The sequence below is a fragment of the Adiantum capillus-veneris genome, chromosome 13 (assembly GCF_014529385.1).
Source record: "Adiantum capillus-veneris isolate H3 chromosome 13, ASM1452938v2, whole genome shotgun sequence".
Classification (NCBI taxonomy): Eukaryota; Viridiplantae; Streptophyta; class Polypodiopsida; order Polypodiales; family Pteridaceae; genus Adiantum; species Adiantum capillus-veneris.
This window is the reverse complement of record NC_140943.1, coordinates 135782907-135795884: the sequence shown is the minus strand read 5'-3', so window position 1 is coordinate 135795884 and position 12978 is coordinate 135782907.

Genomic DNA, 12978 nt, shown 5'->3' with positions numbered 1-12978 from the left:
TGAGTTGCATTTAAAATGGACACAAGCATTTGTTGCACGTGGCATATCGTTCAATGCTATGCGCAATCCAATATTTCAAGATGCTTTGATGAGTACAACCAAAAAAGGATTTGTGCTTCCTGACTATAACAAGATGCGAACTGAATATTTGATAAAGTCAAAGACAATATTTCAAGATGCTTTGATGAGTACAACCAAAAAAGGATTTGTGCTTCCTGGCTATAACAAGATGAGAACTGAATATCTTGATAAAGTCAAAGACAATACTGAAGCCATTCTCAAACACATAGTTCTAGAGTTTGTTCCAGCATATGGATGCACCATAGCATTGTATGGATGGACTAACTGTCAGAAAAAACCTTTAATCAATGTAATGCTTATTAACCCTAGAGGGGCTATGTTCGTGGAAGCAATTGACAGCTCATTGAAAGAGAAGACTATCACCTACCTAGCAGGGGTGTATGAGCGTGCAATTGCAAAGGCAGGTGGACCAAATAATGTGACTGCTATTGTCACAGATAATGCGGCCAACTACAAAGGACCAGGAAGAGCTATTCAAGTCAAGTATCCAGAGATTTCTTGGGTACCATGTGCAACTCACACTTTAAATTTGCTTTTAAAAGATATTGGTAAAATGGCATGTGTGAAGCAAAATTTATTGGATGCAAATCATGTGGTGAAATTCATTAGAGAGCAACAATTTTCGTATGCTCTTTTTCGAACCAAGTCACCAAATAAAGCTTTGCAAATATTTTGTGCGACAAGGTTTGCTACGGCATACTATGTTCTTGCTGCTTTGCAAGAGTTGAAGCCTGCATTGATGGAAACCTTAGCAGACAGAAGATGGGATGGATGGATCAGAAAGTATCCAAGTTATCACGAAGCAGCTGGTCGATGTACGCAAATAGTAAACTCGCCAGTCTTTTGGCGTAATGTAGAAAGAATAGTAACTGTGTCAAAGCCATTTGTAGATCTTTTGAGAGCAGTTGACACAGATTCTTTTATTTTTGGTCGGGTCTACTGGTATATGTCAGAGGCTATATGCAAGCTAAGAGAAAATGTCAGTTTTGGTGCAAAGGATAAAGCTACCATGATTATAATTGTTAACAAGCGTTGGGTGCAGTTGCATATGCCATTGCATGGTGCGGCTTTTGTATTGGATCCTAAGTTTCAAATGCATCAGCAATCTGCCAACAAAGAAGTTATGTCCGACTTCAAAATAGTGTGCTCCCAACTCTTAGGGTACGAAGATGGAAAAACAGCTTTTCATCAGCGAGTAGATTATGCCAACAGAACTGGTATGTTTCAGGATCCGTGGCATATAGATGCCATTGGCAAAACAAGTGCACCTTTATTGTGGAAGAAGTATGGTGGAGAGAAAGTGGAGTTGCAACACATTGCAGTTAGAATTTTATCAGTAGCTGCATCAAGTGGAAGTTGTGAGAGAAATTGGTCAGCATTCGACTTTGTGCACACTAAAAAGCGAAACAGACTTCATACTAAACAGGCTGCTGATTTGGTGTATGTTTTTTGCAATATGAGACTTATTTATAAGCCTCAAAACATTGCAACTAGAGCTGCTCAAAAGCAATCTGGAGTCTTCCAAACGCATGAAGCTATTTCTGTAGAAGTTGATGATGATGATGATATGGAATGGGAGATAGTTTCAGAATGCTCAGATATGGACGAAGTAGATGATATGGTTGCAGTTTTTGAAGATGGAGATGATTTTTGAGAGTACCATTGTAATACTTACTCAACAAGTTTTTGTATATGATGAAAGAAAGTGTTATCTCGTTGTCGTTCACATCAAAACCTCTCTCTCTTTCTCTATCTCTCTCTCTCTCTCTCTCTCTCTCTCTCTCTCTCTCTCTCTCTCTCTCTCTCTCTCTCTCTCTCTCTCTCTCTCTCTCTCTCTCTCTCTCTCTCTTCGACGCACATATTCACTCACACTCAAATATAAACTGCCGATAATATCTTGTCGAATAAAAATTACATAAAGTCGATGTAGGTTTGAAATTACACCAAGGTTCTGGGAAATTACTCAATCGAAAAGAGTTTGATATAATTTTGAGATTACAAAAAGCTTCTGAGTGACTTATGAGTTTGATAGATTTGCTATAAGTTCGTCTATGGTAAAATCTGTAATTCCTAGCTCAGGTGATGGTTGAGCAACATCTTTATGTGAAGTGGTAGTATCATCTGGCAAAGGTCCATACAATGATTCATATCGTTGAAGCTTTGCTTGTGCATCACTTAACTCTATTTCAAGCTCAAGAATACGGCCACGAAGCATGTCCGGTGTTTCTCCTTGGCTGGCAAGGTCTTGTCCTTGGCTGGCTAATTCACTCAGTGTTTCTGACTCTTCAGGAAGTAAAACAATAGGACGCTTGCGAGGAGGCAGTGGATTATTTGCATTGCGTGCTGCCACCTTTTTTGCAATGCGTCCATGTCCAATGCCAGCGGTGCCTGGACGATCTGACCAATCCACTCTCTTCAGCAAAACATATCGAACATAGCATTGTTGGATAAAGTAAATTGCTACTTGCTTGTTGTTTGGTAGGCATCTCTCTTGTCGTATAAACCTTTACAGCAATACATGTGCCAGTCCTTTATGTTGCAAATCAGAGAGCTTTAACAGAGCTGTATCTTTTGCATTGCCACTTATTTGAAATAGTTGATGGAGTACAAAGTGATTAGGGCAAAGCTTTTTACACTCTCTAAGGGTTAGTGGTTCGCCCTGCAGCTCAGATTCATCTTCTTCAATGTTGGCAATAGTAGAAAGATCTGCTTGTCCACATCTAATTAACTTGTTCTTCTTTAAAAATTGCCTGAGCTTCAGCGTGGTTGAGTTCTTCTTCCATACCTGCATATTAGGTGAACATGTCATTACTTTTAAATACCCATTCAATTAATTTGACATTGGATAGTATATCGAATGACAAACATAGATATTTTGTTCAATTAAACATACAATTAAATCAGACACCAAAAGTAAAACAATGATGAAATCATGAGACTATGTTTTCATTTATCATCAGCTGATGTCATTACAATGTTGTAACCCACTCTATAGGCACCATTTAAACATAAGGAGAGATCAAAAGAATTAGGCCGGGTTTTGGGGTTTTGGCGCTTGCCGGCTTCAAGATGAGCAAGCACATTACTCAAAAAATGTCTCTTGCTTTGTTCTTGGGGCTCAGGTAAGCACTTCAAAATGCGTCTACATGTATGACACATGGAATAAAGGTCCAGGAGGGAGGATTAATAGATATACATTCGGGGGCTGCCCATGGATAATCTCTCTCATGTTGTTTTCTAGTTTTTATCTGCATATTGCGTAGAGGAGGAAAACCGGTTGTTGTATTTGTTTTGGTGCATGAACCCCAATCCACAATGCCGGCGTAAACACCTTTTCCCCAAAATGCAGCATCATATTCCGAGAGTGTAGATCATTGTGGAGGTAGTTATGCGTATGTATATACTTCAGAGTTTGAAGGAGAGCATTGATGATCTGCAAAATATTCTCCTAGAATAGCTCTACTGTTCCTGCAGTGAGTACGTAATCGCGAATGATAGGCTGGCTTCCGTCTGTAGTGCATTCTTTGATCCATTGCTCCACATGGCTGCCATTCCAAAATCGTGAAATGAGCATTGGTCACTCCACGTGGTGCACCATGGCAAGAGGGTAGATAATACCTCGATGTGAAATATCCAAAATTGTTGCTTCGTCTTTGACCTGTTGCTCCATGGTGGGCCCATGTAAGTGTACTTTGAACACTTTTGTAGCATACACTTGATCTTTGAAAGCGGGATGTGTGACGTCCACACGCTTCACATGTGCCCATCTTCCCTCTCCCAGGTGTGGAGCTTTGATATTGAAGATGGCTGTGTCGGGTAAAAGGTGTAAAATAGGTGGTAGCTTAAAGAGGTCTAATGTAGCAACGGATGACGTTGCAGGCTCTGTTCTAAGAATGATTTCTGGTTCAACAGTAGCTTCAGAAGAGGTGGCTTCCACTCTTGCACGCTTTGTTGCTCTTTCTAACTTTTCCTTGCTCTTGAACTCCATGTAAAGCTGTTGCACAAGATGTATGCGCTCAGCTATGTTTGGCAAGGAAGTAATTGCAGGATTTTTTAGTTCTTGAAAGGTTTTCATGGTCTGTCCAATGGTTTGTTTGACCATGTTTACTAAAGCAGTTGATGTCAGGAGGGCTATGTCAAAAATAGCTGGTGCAAACTCTGCCTGGAGCTGCTCAATCACAGACTTGGTTAGAGTCTCTGTAAGCTGATAAAAATGCTCCGGAGCGACAGGGTTTAAACAACGCCTAATCTCTGCCTCTGACGTGTAATGGAAGTGTCTCACAATCACTTCGGAGACGAACTTTCGTTGATGTTTCGCTAGCTTCGTGTCTGCCATATCTGTATGACAAAATTATAAATTAAGAATCTTACGAAAAGATTGTACACCATAGTAACATAGTTATTATATAATGAGTCTTAACCTTATATATATTAAATGATGATACTCATTTATTAAACAATATTAAATTATTGCAAATTAAAGAGAAAATCTTATGATTACAAAAAACATTGTGCGAATCGACCATGAAAATTAAATTAGAGAGAGAGAGAGAGAGAGAGAGAGAGAGAGAGAGAGAGAGAGAGAGAGAGAGAGAGAGAGAGAGAGAGAGAGAGAGAAACAGGCCAGGAGGAGTGTGAGATGCTCTCAGCACAAGAACTCGACCCTGCTATGTGCAGAAGTGTGAGATGATGAAAGAAATTACATCTAACGGGTTGGAAAATCGTACATGTGAACAACTCAGCTAGTGTGAGATATTCTCAGCACAAGTCCTAGATGCTGTTGTAAAATAGATCGATAGTTTTTATCAATCTAATCCCTGTTAAAGTGTGTGGAACTCACAACACAACTATCACCGGATAAATTAACAATTGCAGATGTAAGTTACCTATCGTATGTGTTTACGTCTAAAACAACACCAAGTCATTTAATGATGAAAAATGACGTTCTTTTGGAATATGAAACACACAAGTAACCAATATGTCACATTAAGATGAAGAGGGCATGAAAATATGCATCTCTTCACTCTTAATATAACGAGTGGTAACGATTGTGTTTCTATGTAACACATATGATAGAAAACTTAATCTAAAATTGTAAATTTTATAAGCTATTTCTAATGGAGTGTGTGGAACGCACAACACAACCATCAGCAAACAACTCAACAATCTCAAATGTAAATCAATTATTGTATATATCTACGTTCAGAGTAACACCAAGTCATCTGCTAATGAACAATGATGTTACTCTACAGAATAGAAGCACAAAAATAACGAAAGTCGCATTAAGATGAAGAGGGCATAAAGTATGCATCTCTACACTCTTAAAATGACGAACGTTAATCTTTGTGCTTCTATGTAGAATAATCAATAATGATTTACTTTAAGATTGTAAATTTTATAGGCCACTCTGAAGTGAGAGGTGAAGCATCATGCCTACTACACTCCACGAGTCAACCGCTAATCCTAACTCATCTCTATGGTGAGAGATATACTACTACACCATACGAGTGAGAATCTAAATTTACCCTAAGCTTTCCTTGGAGTGAGTTATATAACTACACACCACGGAAAAGGAAACTATATTCTACACACCTCTGAAGTGAGCCATATGGCTACACACCATGAAGTGGCCTACGACCTACAAGCCAACTTTGTGGTGAGAGCTGAAACTGCTGCACCACACAAGTCTGGCACAACACAAAGAAAAAGTTAGTATTTACTGAAAATTTAAAAAATATACCTGAAAACCGTTGTAAATCGAAGACGCTGTCGCTATCTGCCAAACTCTCAGAAGCTCCCAGCTCTCCAAACTCCAAAAAAGTCCACAATGATTTTCGATCGAATACGGCGATGATTGTATATATATACAGTTTTTCGATCGAGATATTTTTCGATCGAAAACTATTTCGATCGAAAAATATCTCGATCGAAAATGGTTTTATACGGTTATTCGGTAATTATTCAAAAATATAGCGTATATTGACGTTTTATACGTATAATTTTTGTTATACGGGCGTATAAATGCAATGCAACAAAAGAAAGATGGCACATATCACATGTGTGTCAACTATAGAGCACTAAATAGGATCACTATAGAAAAACATATTTCTCGTGCCGTGGGTAGAAGATCTATGTGATAAGTTATGGTTTTGGCTTGACAAATGCTCCAGCTGCATTTAAAATCACGATGGACAAAAATCTTCATGCCACTCAAATTCTTGTGAGGAGTACAAGTGACATCTCCAGGTAATCTTTCAAGTTGTGAGAGAGAATAGCTTTTTATCAATCAAAAGAAAAGTGAGTTTTTTCTACAAGAGATTCAATATTCAGGTCACATTATCTCTCAAGATGGTATCTGTATGGATCCATCAAAGTTGGAGGTAATAAAAGCATGGCCTAATCCAAGGAATCTACATGAGCTAAGAAGCTTTATTGATATGTGTGCATAATATAGATGCTTCATAGCAAAATTTTCTCAAATAGCAGGACCATTAATGACTTAACAGAGAAGAACGTTAAGTATTCATGGACTACTAAGGAGAAAAATGCTTTTGACAAGCTCAAAGAGAAGCTTACCTCTCAACCACTCCTCATGCTTCCAGATCTCTCAAAGCCATTTGAGGTCCAATGTGATGCTTGTGGTGATTACCTTGGAGCATTTTTGCTTCAAGAAGGGCATGCCATAGCATATGAGAGACAAAGTCTCAATGCCAATAATCGGATCTTCGGCATATACTAAAAAGAGATTTTAGCTGTTCTACATTCCCTAGACACATGGAAGCACTATCTCTTGGGGACTCCATTCATCCTATGAATGGATCACAAAGCCTCAAGACTTCATGATGCAAACCAAGCTTTTCGACAAACAAATAAGGTGGGCAAATTTTCTTTCGCAATTTAAATTTCATATTGCTCACATTGTTGGCAAGCACAATCAAGTGGTCGATGCACTTTCACAAGGGTAAAGGTGGTGTCTATAGCAACTGACAATGCTCTATCTTTTATGATAGATGAGTATGCTACTGACTGAGACTCTAAGTAGGTAATTACAGCCTTTGCATTTGGGAAGAAAAAAGAACAACTCACCTTAAAGGATGGTTATCTTCCAAATGGCAATAGGCTATGTGTGACTCACCCATACAATAAGAAAGTCATGTACGAATCCCATGCTTCTCCTTATGCAGGGCAAAAAGGGATTCCATAATCTACTCTTCGAGGAGTGGAAATGTATTTCTGCTGGTCTACCATGAAAAGTAAACATACAAGAGCATGTTTCAAAATGCATTGTCATGCCGTGGCACGTGCATAATGTGGAAACTAGAATATCTACCTCACTCTCAATGCTTTTGTTATGTGGGACCGAATGCTATAATGTACATAGTGTGATATATGCGAAAATAAATGCCACGGTTGCAGTCGTGTACATACCTTGCCGGGCGGGCGAGGCACTAGACGTGGCACTATGGAATGATTTCTCACATAAATATATGCCTATTTTTCTTTATAAATGTACAAATGTCAAGTGTATCAAAGTGGCATGCTCATTTTGCCTAGAAAGTTCAATGTGGGCAATCTCGGCCAAAAATAGCAGTTTTCGTATGCAAGCATAAAGGCATGTCCAAAGTGCTTACCAAGTGGAAAAATGAGGTTCAACATAAAATTTGATCCCAATGGGATTTTTTCCACAAATTTCTGGGTTTTTCCTAGCTTGTTTGGGCTTTTTACGGACAAAAAGGATTTTTGGGCTAAAAATGGTCATAAAATGGTAAAAAAATAGCCTAAAAATAGCTCAAAATAGCTCAAACTTCCACATCAACGATGGTGCCATCTTTTATCAAGTTGTATAGAAAATTGTAGAGCCAAGAATGAGCTCATTTGGGCACATGAGCAAGGACATACAACCATTCCTCTACAGGGTGCTAGTGCAGTCCCATGCTGCTTCCACTATATGGTTGAGGCTGTGAGGCCTCCAATTAGGGTTTCTCCTCCTCAAATAGCTAATTGGTATTCTCAAATGAATTACTGAATCTTCCATCAAATGGTCACAAGACGAAGAATCGAAGCGTATATTAAGGGTTTTTAACAGGTCGAATGAGCATTGCATCTGTGCAATTGGGAGCGAGGCTACACCTAATCTTCACACACACAAGTTCATTTTCAAAGTGGAGCTTTCATGGATGGAGTTTTGTTCTCTTTTAGTGTGTTTTTAACTTTGAATTATCTACGCCTTGCTTGATTTTGCTATGAATCCTCACAGTCAGAGGCCCGACGCTTTCCTAGTTGCAATGCGCACATTTTTTGTGAACCCGACACGAAGTAGGCTAGGGTGAGGGTTCAAAATCTTCATTGAAGTTATCAAATCAAATATTTAAATCTATGGAGCAAGAAGATCACTAGGGGGCTCGATTTGATCCAGTGACAATGCAAATGTTTCAAGCTTTTGTAGTATTTATGCAGCAGCAACAAGCTGCAGAAAGGAGGGAGATTTTCTCAACCAAAGCACTTCAATCTGTGGTGAAGAAATTGGAACAATTTAAAGGTAAAGATGTAACAAATTATCTTTGTGGATATGTAAAGGAGATGGAGCTTCATTGAGTGCCTGAAGCAGAGATGGTGCAAAGTTTTGAACTAGCTGTGGTTTCCGAGATCAGAGAGCATGTAAAAGATCTTGAGCATGGGATGGATGCAAGACATAAAGAAGTGGTTTGGGAGATGGGATGCATTACACTTGCTACATGATGTTTGAATTGAATCCCAAGTGAATGAAGCTTTTCTACAACGCCAATGTATTACGGCTTGCAGGGAGAAATCCGGTGGGTCGCGCTTCCTACATTACACCACACATATTGCCCCCAACTACAAAACCATGCTCTTCGCTGAGAGAAGAAACCATACTCACACTTACATGCTTGAGCCTATCCCCTTGTCGATGATAGGCACTATCGTAGCATTCGGCTTAGCTCCCATTTCCTTCGATGCGAGATAGGGTGTTAGGGCAATAGAGAAGAGTCAAATCGACTGTGCACATTATGCTCACTGCAAGTTCGAGAGTACAATGAACCCTGTTGGTTTAGTGACATGGGGATTTGGTGGAGATTGTTAATAATACAAAAAATGATGGGTTTCTCTTGACACTTGTAATTTACTAGAAGCAGAACAACATTGCTTTCTTGGTCATGGGGGCTAGGTCCAAACGCTACTCGGATACTCAACTAGCTAACAATATACATTGTACAACTCGCTGGCATGCGTATTCGACACACCATGCAGAAGAAAACATATCAGGGAGCTGTTTTCCACTTACTTAAAAATGCTATGTTAAATTTTCATTGGGATCACTTGTTAATGAGTGATTAAGGTGGCATAAAGGGAACTTAGATTTAGTGTATTTTTTTTAAAAAGTTTGAGATTGTTACTTATCTGAAAAATACTTCTGGAGTATTGTGGTTGGTGAGACCTAGTAAAAGTGTTTCTCAAATTTTTGGGACATTATACTGTGTGTTGCAGATAACCTATGACATGTGGGCAGAGTACAAATGGCATATGGTTGTTTCAGTGTATTTGACAGGGTTTTAAACATCGAGAAAACTGTTTGACATAACTTAATGAATGAGAGTGGTATTTTGGGGTGAATAATCTGACAGTGTTACTTTCTGGTCTTGGTTATAATAAATGGTACTCGGAACAGTTTGTATTGACATATAACAAGCGATTGATACATGGAATACTTGATAATTGTGTGGTCAAAGTCTCAAAACTCATGTGAAGGGTCTCTTTATGAAATGGCATGTACTCGTTTTTTGTAAAATCGCCTGATATACGACCAAGACTCTATCCAAATTGGGTTAGATTGCTTTATTAGCCTTGCTTTCATTGGATTGTATGGCTAATGGTTCTATTTCTCATTAAGCATTAGCGTAACAAACATAATAGTCTACCGAAATTGGTTGAACACAAACATTTGGATCTCATTGAATATGCAGTCTCTAAAGAGGATTTTTGGTCTCTAATCATACAATGAAATGTTTGACATTTAGAGTGGAAGTTACACTTAGCTCAAAGTATTAGCTCAAAGCTGGTGAATTATGAGTTTTTTATGAGACAAAGGAATAACATCTATGGTTTTGAATGACACTTTTTGCAGGGAACATTCAGTGAGAGTTGCAACAAAAAGTGAGGATATGTCCACCACCAGCTTAATCAAGCCTTATGAGCAATGCAAGGTAGATATTGCCATGTGATCCTAGGATGAAGCAATCTTGATGGGTTAACTAAGGGTTTGTATAAAGGAACATGTGAGTGAAAGAGAGGGGGCTTATACAAGGGAGGAAAGGTGCATTTTTATAGATAATGGTTCCCTTTATATGGAAAAAAAGGGACCATTCATGCACACAAGTGATGTCCCCTTACTATTACTAGTGATTACCCCGGGGTAACACTCCATGAATTGTCTTCCTTCTCCACCTTAACACAAAATTAGCTTGGGGGATTCACCATGAGATACTTATCGTACCACCTAAGTGCAAGGGAAGGGGGTTTGTTGGGAGGCTAGATAAGTGTATAAGTTAGGGGTGGCCCCTAATAATTTATCCTTCATTGCTAAAACACAACGGAGGGGGTTCTAATATATACTTCAAGGGGAAATCAGGGGTCTTTGGGGGTAGTGGAAGAGATTGATACCATACACATAGACATACATATTAGAGCTTTTTAATTAATAGAAAACAATCCAACAAATTGCTAGTGAATTACATGTGGTTACCCCATTGCATGCCCCTATAAAGAGAATACAAGCCAATATGATTAAGATATTGACTTTAGAAGTGTACTAACTTGTATTGAGTCAAGTTTGGTTTTCTTAAACTTGAGGGTGAGAAACAATACCAAAGCTTATATATAAGTTAGGGGCATAATAACTTTAGTAACTATATGTCATTATATAAGTGTTGAATGGGGGATCATTTTTACTTCACATGAGTCGTGAATAGGGGTTTTTCAAGAATCGCCCTTCGTAGGTGGCATATCCTTTTCTATAGAGAGTGAATCCCTCGAGAAGATCAATACCTTTTGCTATTTTCTCAGATTTTAGAGATTAAATGAGTCTTAGAAGCATCACATATGCTATCCAAGTAAATGAGGGGATTGAGCTTAGCTGGATAGGAGTTGTCGAAGGTACTGAAGAAGCACTTTTGTTTTAGCTACAAAGTTTGTTAGAAGGAGCTACATCCCTCCTTACTTCACAAGATTTGACAAAACACTCTCATGCGATATCATATTGCTAGAATATATGGGTCAAGATGTAGGTTCCATTTGGATTCTACTTGCCCAAAATTTGATGCATTTTGATGTTTACACTTATTTGACAGCATCACAGGCACAATATAGAAACCATATCTAGAAATACACAAGCACAATGCATGTGGAGACTATTCTCAATGGTGCTCTTTAGACACTATTGAAACAGACTAAATGTATTGAATACCACACAATGCAATGTCACAAATGCAAATAAGATTCTCCTTTTTATCACACATTTATACCCTATGTACATGTGCACAAAGAGAGCCCAAAGAACATTGTGGGGCCATCTCTAACAACATGTGTAAGTTGCGCATCATGGAACAAAATGATGACATCATGGCACACATCCATGAAATAATGATCATCTGATGGAACCGAAAATGAAGAGCAATACTAGCATACACAAAATTTGGGAGATGATGCTACTCCTGTTGAGAAGGCGAGTGAAAAAGCATTATGTTATTGTGCAACACTCTAATCACACTTTGCTATGATGCTAGCGCTAGCCCTGATGGTACTCAGGACCGGTGGTGGATCCGACCGAGCGTCTGGCGCTATATTTCAATCGACTAGACTCCATAGCTAGCTAGTTATACACCTATATAATAGATATGACGAAACAGCTCTTATTCGGCATGATGATGTCGAGCATTGTTGTGCTTCTACTAGTGCTGGCGGCGAAGGCGGTGCTAGTCGAGTCGGCCCACAGAGTAGTACTGGAGCAGCGGCTCGTGGCGGAGGTGATTGTGATCGGAGATTCGACAGCGGCCAACTACACGGCGCAACCGCGCCTATTCCCCCTTTCCGGCTGGGCCATGTTCCTGCAGCCGCACTTCGACCCCAGCGCCGTGGTGGTGCGTGACGTGGCTTTCCCGGGGCGAAGCTCCAAGTCCTTCTACGACGAGAAGCGGTGGCAGGAGGTCAAGTCCACGTACGTGTCGGCGGGCGACTACGTCTTCATTCAGTTCGGCCACAACGACCAGAAGGCCGACCCGGTCCGCCACACCGACCCTTTCACCACATTCAAGCACTACCTCACTCTCTACATCAACGAGACGCGCGCAGCCCGGGCCACCCCCGTCCTCGTCACTTCCATCTCTCGAGCTCTCTGGCACATCAACGGCAGCGGTTTCAAGCTGTCCCTGGGCGACTATCCCGTGGCCATGCGCCAGCTGGCGGCAGAGCTTCGTGTGCCACTCATCGATCTCAACGAAGCCACGGCCGCCCTCTTCACCAAGCTGGGAGAGAAGACCACTAAGAGCGAGCTCTTCATGTGCCTGCCACCCGCAAAGTTCCCCAACTACCCCCGCGGCAGCAACGACACCACCCACTTGCAGGTGGAGGGAGCCAAGCAAGTGGCTGGGCTTGCCGCGCAGGGTATCGTCCGGGCCAACCTACAGCCTCTCGTGGCGCATCTGCTACACTAGCTAGTGACCAGCAGCCCAGGCAACTCTAATTAGGAAAATTCATGTCTCTCTCTGTCTCTCTCTCTCTCTCTCTTTTCTTTTGAAGAGATGTTTTATCATGGCCGCGCAGGGCATCGTCCGGGCCAACCTACAGCCTCTCGTGGCGCATCTGCTACACTAGCTAGTGACG